Source organism: Triticum aestivum, chromosome 3A, assembly GCF_018294505.1.
Source record: "Triticum aestivum cultivar Chinese Spring chromosome 3A, IWGSC CS RefSeq v2.1, whole genome shotgun sequence".
In the NCBI taxonomy this organism is placed as follows: Eukaryota; Viridiplantae; Streptophyta; class Magnoliopsida; order Poales; family Poaceae; genus Triticum; species Triticum aestivum.
Window position 1 is genome coordinate 653,442 of NC_057800.1, and position 6,589 is coordinate 660,030.

At 47.7% G+C, this 6,589-nt stretch overlaps 1 pseudogene; it reads right to left on the reverse strand.

Moving 5' to 3' along the window:
* Positions 1-1,651: 1,651 nt before the first annotated feature.
* LOC123057395 (phenylcoumaran benzylic ether reductase POP1-like) overlaps positions 1,652-6,589 on the reverse strand; it is an 8,662-nt pseudogene continuing 3,724 nt past the window's right edge.

Sequence of the window (6,589 nt, forward strand, 5' to 3'; positions counted from 1 at the left end):
CGACCTAGACACGGTGCGTCCCAACCGATCCTTCGGCCGCAGACTCCGCGAGGAAGGCGGCGGCGGCGGCGGTACGCCCGCTCGTGCGTGGGGAAGAGGAAGGGGATCTGCCCTGATGTGTTTGTTTAAAGGACGGCGGGTTGAATATACTAAAGTTCATGGATGTTTTTGCAAAAATGAAACGTTATCTCAGTTAGCCAGTTAAAAAAGGACTGCGGGTTGATTCTTCAAAACGTAAGGGGCTTTTATGCAAAAGTGTCGACGACGTACGACCAGAAGCACTAATTGCTTTATTAGTAGGTAAAGATATACAGATCTAATTCGGTGAATGTTCCGTATACCACGAAATAGGCTTTCGCCCCGCTATATAGATATAGCAAGCACCCTATACAACAAAGAGTCCAATGATGGGGCAAACAGCACAAGCACACCCAAAAGAAACAAAAAAGAAAGAAAAGAGAAAAAATGTTGACAACATCGGATCGACGAAAACGATGATGACCCGCAACCGCTGCGCCCACCGGAGATTTACCACCTCACACCTAGCATCTCGAACCTCCGCATACCAAGCAACACCTTCAGAAAGGAACACGACAACGACGACGCTGCTGCCCGGAAAAGTCCTAACGTTTCCCCCGGTACATGGAGGGGCGTGGGGAAGGGGAATACCCGACGCCCTTCAGGAAGGAACGGTGGCGCCCACGGGCGTCACCGCGTCGGTGCCGACAAGCCGGCATGGATTTCTCCCCTCCACCAATCACCCACATCCTCGAATGGTCCGATGCGCTCCACCACTCATGTCGCCCACCAACATGCGCCACCACGGTCTTGCCATCATCACCGCCGCCTCACCATGGTCAACGAAGCGAGACCGACGAGGTCGAAAGGGAGCAGACGGGAACGAGGAGCGGCAGCGACAACAGCCACGCGGGAGGAGACAACCTCCACCGCCATCGGCGGTCACCGACCGGACGCGGCGAGAGGAGCATACCGGGCCCTCGAGGCCCGGCCGAGCCCAAAAGGGGCTCGTGAAGCGCCCGTCGCCGCGCAGCAGTAGGCGCACCGCCGTCTCCACAACCCCCTGCACAAGCCACACCACCTCAGCCCCCACCGGGGCCGCCGCAGACGGATCGCGCCAGGCCCGCCCAGACCCAGATGGGGCCCAAAAGGGGGCCAGATCTGGGCCGGGAGGGCGTCGCCACCATCCACCGCGCCAGCCCGCCGCCAAGTGGCCGCGTCGCCGCCCCCTGGCCACCCGGAGCCACGTCGCCAGAGCAGCCGCCGCCGCCGGAACCTCTGAAGACCGAGGAGCACCGCCACAGGTCACCCCCGCCCGAGCCAGGGCACCGCGCGCGTGGAAGGACGAGGCCGCCGCCGCCGCCGACACCACGCGGGAAAGGCCCGGTGGCGCAGGCCGGCGGCGGCGGGAGGAGGGTTAGGGGAGGGTGGACGCTGGGGGCGGCGAGAGGAGCCCCCCAGTCGCCTCGCTCGGGGAGGCGACGCGGGAGGCGGGGGACGAGACGGAGGGGAGGGAGGAGCGGGGGGAGGAGACCCCGGATCTGGCCTGCGCGCTAGCGAGGCCCGCCGGAACCGGCCGGGATCGGCGGGGGAGGTGGCGGCGGCAACGAGGGTTACGGGGTCGAGAGGGATACCGTACACGGCCACAAATCATGTTTTTTTAGCAAGGCACGCAGAGGTTCCTCTTTTCTTTCTGGTGAATTTGCACACAAGACCACACACATGCATCATTGGATTTGGAGAGGCCACTGCTGCATCATCTTTATTGTGGACGTCAGCTCTTGTCATTCCATCCAGCCAAGAACTGTCAGAGGAGGCGGTCCAGGTACTCGTCGACGGTGGTGTACTTCACGTCAGGGTACAGCTCGGTGGCCTCGACACCAAAGGACGCCTCGATGTCGAAGTTGGCTTGGTCGCCCCTCACGAAGACGGAGAGCGAGTGGGACATCGTCATGTTGAGATGGTATGCCGCCTCTGCGTGGTCACACATGTCAACAAATTAAGAGTGGTCAGAGATGCAACAGTTGTAGCTACGTACATTCTCAAGGCACAATGATGGATGTACCCTACCCTTGATCAACTTGAGGAGATCCGCCTCTGGGATTTGATTTGCATCCATCGTTTGATCAACAAAGAAGACAAAATGATAATCTATCTCACTGACCCTGATGACATTGCCGGCCTCCTTGATGGCCATGACAATCCTCGTCTGCTCGTCGAGCTGAGGGGTCCCCACGGCCGAGATCACAACATCTGCACCCTTGATGGCATTTACGAGGCTCCCGTGGTCAAATAAACCTCCCTGCTCACCAGACAGAAAAAAATAATATCAGAATCCACACAGAAAACTGTGAAAAACTAAAGAGTAGATGAAAGAAAGGCAGACAACACCAAATGATATTAATCTTATACCTTGATGAGAGCGACACCGGAATCAATGAAGCTCTTGAGGAGCTGCGCCTTGGCCAGATCAGCCGGTGCAGCATCCCTGATGAGGACAGAGGTCGGGTGGCCGCGGCGGACACTCGCAGCAACGATATGCTTGCCGATGTGACCTGTGCCACCAATTACCAGGACCCTGCTCCTCTCCTCCTCCTTGTCCAGCAACGTAGTTCCTCCCGATTCAAATACCAAATGCTCTGCTCTGCTCGCTTGGGTGTGCTACAAGGCCTTGGCTGCAATTTCAAGTGGTAGCTCTCTGAGGATCAAACAAACAGGATGCACGAGCAGCTAGGAGATGAACTGCTGCACATATATTGTACACACACCTAAGAACTAGAGGAGCTGCCTTGCTACTCTGCTTGTATTGAAGCCTGCCTAAGTGCTTGTTTTTACTCTGATGGGTGCAGTCCCTTTTATAGGACTGTTGGCAAGGCAAGGCAAGGTTCAATGTATGTATCTAGGCAAGCAAAAACCAAAATGGCTCCTCAGCACTGATGCAAGGCAAAGTTGGAATAATGGATCAGATAATCACAGCTAGCCTCGGTACAAATTTAAATTTGAATATGCAACCACGCACCCAGCTCCTAGGTGACTGCACTGATTGATGAAAACAGTTACCTTTAAATAATAGCAACTTGATAGATTAGATACCTAATTAATCATCCAGAAGTTCAAAGTTCAACGGAAGTTATGCGTTGCCCAGATCCATTGTTTTGCAGCTCAAAGTTCATACATACATGTGATCCGCTTGTAACTTTTGGATGCAGGAACTATATATTAATTTTTGCTGCTAATACATGCCAGCCTTTTGGATGGATCATGCATGGATCCATCCAAAAGAAGAAGCTTAGCATGTCATCACGATAGGTCTCACAATGTAACAAGGAACATTTTTGTATTTTGGACAGAGGAAATCAAATCAGTGCTCTAACTAAACTTGTGTTTTTTCACACAGGACGAAAATCTGATCTTTTTGCATGAACATTAACAAGCACATGGAAGACTAGCATTAATTAACAAGTTTAAATTATTTCACTGCTGACGTACCGCTGGAGTATATTTCCCATATTTTGGACCACAGATAAAAAGAGTTATATTACACTTACTTAATTTATTAAAAATCCACTAGATTTTGCCTTCTTCTTTTTTGTGAAATACTTTATCAAAAGATTTACAGCAGAAAAATATTCTACCATTTTCAACAGTATATCCCAAAAAGAAAATTTGGTTCCCAAGGCTAATCAGATAGCTAAGCTCGGTATGAGGAGTAATCGATGTTGCTGCTAGTATTGCTAAACCTGACATCGGCCCCATCTCTCAAGAGGAGTTCGGAATAAAATTTGTGTTTTTTCCTACTGAAAACCCATGTTCAAGAATTCGCCCCATATATGCAAGGTGGAGTTATTACCGGCTACTCGGTGACCATACGAGTAGGATTAATCGACAAGTTAACTGGTTAACAATTTCTACTTCTGCTGCTTTGATTGTTAAGGTAACGGTGGTGCTTCTCTAAGCATTCTCCACCTTGTATATATTTACTGATAGACACATCAAGATAAATAACTCCACCTTGCATATATGTACGTAACATACCTCCTCCACCAATCAAAGACCAACGTCTGATACCGACGAGAAGGCTACCAGCTGCATTCAGAAAAACACAGCCACTCGGCAATTCAGAAATCAAAATGGACTGACAGACACATCCAGAGAAATAACTCCACTGTGTATGTATGTACGTAACATGCCTCCTGTTTCAGAAATGCAAGTTGCAGCAGCTCCTCATAGCTCCAAGCATATTGTGCCTATGCAGAAACTTTGAGAAGAAGAAGAAGAAGAGGAAGAAACAGGGCAATGGAGAGAGAGCAAGTGAAAAGATGTTTACAAGAGTTTATTCGTTCACAACTGTCCCGCGACCTAACCAGCGCAAGTGTACTCTACAAAAAGGGCAAGACGAATGGACATGCAGAGTGTTGATCTGTAGGAATCTTTCCACGTTATTTTCGCTGCATCAAGACATTGACTTGTTGCATTAAATTCACAGGTTCCTAAGCAAATCTTTACTTCCAGATTTAGTAATTTAGAGATGTAACATCGATAGGAGCAGATACTAGAATGGAAAACTGTTAAGTCAGAGCTTCCTGTGTGCCGTGATCAAGACTCAAGAGGTGGTCCAAAGGTTGATTTTGTGGGACAGCATGTGCTTTCCTAGCTAATCTCTATGCTGCTTTCAAGTAGATGGCATCCAGCTAATGGCTCTCTTGAGATTATATTACGCCGGCTTGGTGTTGACTATGGCTGCCCTTGCACGCCTCCTGGAACGGGCATATTTGGATTATGTGAATACATGTGATTTTTGTGAATCCAAAACTGAAACTAAGTAAAGCAATTACACACATTAAAGTACACATAAAAAAAAGATACCACGATGCTCTCTGCCAAACTAGACAGAGAGTGATTTCACCTTGGATGTTTAGCACAGAAGCATCTAATGTAATACACTATAACACCAGACCATGCATATAACCTAAACATACAGGGTGAAATCACTCTTAGTGCCATGGTTGCTCGTCGGAGATTTCAACTTGATTGTGGATGCGCAAGATAAGAGCAATGACCGCCTCAAGGAGCAGTTCTCGGCGGACGAAATATGGGGAGTGATCAAGGTCAAGCCACAGGACAAGGAGCCGTTTACTGGCAGTTTTTACACATCTTGTTGGCAGATTATCAAGGTCAATCTCATGCGGGTGGTGGATAGGTTCTCTCATGGAGATCTTCGTGGTCTGGGCGCAATCAATGAAACACTCATTCCGCTCTTGCCGAAAAGGGACGGGGCACTAGAACTGAAGGACTTCAGGCCGGTTACCTTGAGCATGGGGCCGTCAAGATCATTTCCAAAGCCATGGCATGGAGGGTGGCCCCAGATCTTCATCATCTCGTGGGGATGCATCAAACCGTCTTTGCTCGTGGGCGTGTGTTGCACAACAATTTCATCTTGGTGCAAGGACCTGCAAGGCACCTTCACGCCACTGGGGAGCCAACGTGCTAGGATACGTGATACAAGATCAATATTATTGGGTCGCGCTAACTGCCACACGTGTGATGCGAAGGGAGACGCACCATACGTCTCTAATGTAAACATATTGCCATCTCATCGCATGCATGCATGTAGGAATTTTTTTGGATTTTCAGTTTTTAAAATATTTTATCTCTTAAACGAAAAATCCGATTGAAAATCCGTTTTCACCATTAAATCCCTCGCGATGAGATCTTCGAAACTAGATCCCATATTGATATGTTTTGATGAAATTTTTTTGGATTAAAAGTTGCCATGTCTATTGCATATGAATTGTCATGATGTTTACACTGAAGTTGCCATGATATGTTTCAGCTATTTTCTTCTACATTTAAAAGTAAATTTTGACATTTATAAAACGGGGAATTAAGAAACTAGACTTGCCATGAACCATAAACTAAAATTGCCATGATACATGCACGTAAAATTGCCATGGTTCATATAAAAAACAGTTTTCATGGTCAAAGTACTGGAGTTGTCATCATCAAAATACTAAAATTGCCATGATCTACAAACTAAAATTGCCACATGGCAACTTTAGTTTAAGCCATATGGCAACTGCAGTGTAAACATCGTGGCAACTTCTGGCAAAAAAAAATCGTCGAAACATATCAACATGGGGTCTAGTTTTGAAGATCTCGTCGAGACGGATTTAATGGTGAAAACGGATTTTTAGTTCGCTTTTTTATTTAGGAGATACAATATTTTTAAGCCGAAAACCAAAAAAAAATATGCTGATGTCATCTATTCATACGTGGCAAAATGAGTGGTGCTGGAGGCGTGTGGGCGATGTGCAAACGCCCACACATGTGGGCGTTAACATTTTCCATATTATTTCTAAATTAATATGGAAACCAATGACGTGCATGGATCATCTTCCCCGCACAGACGGTCGAAATGGACTACCCATTTGGCCAAATTAGAGTTCAGATGCATCTTACACTGTTTGTTTGATTTGATGGCAAGAATTATTTGTTTATTTCAAAATTTTGTTATATAATTTTTTTAACTTATCCTTATCTCTGACCTCTTCCACCATCTGAGCTCTCCTAT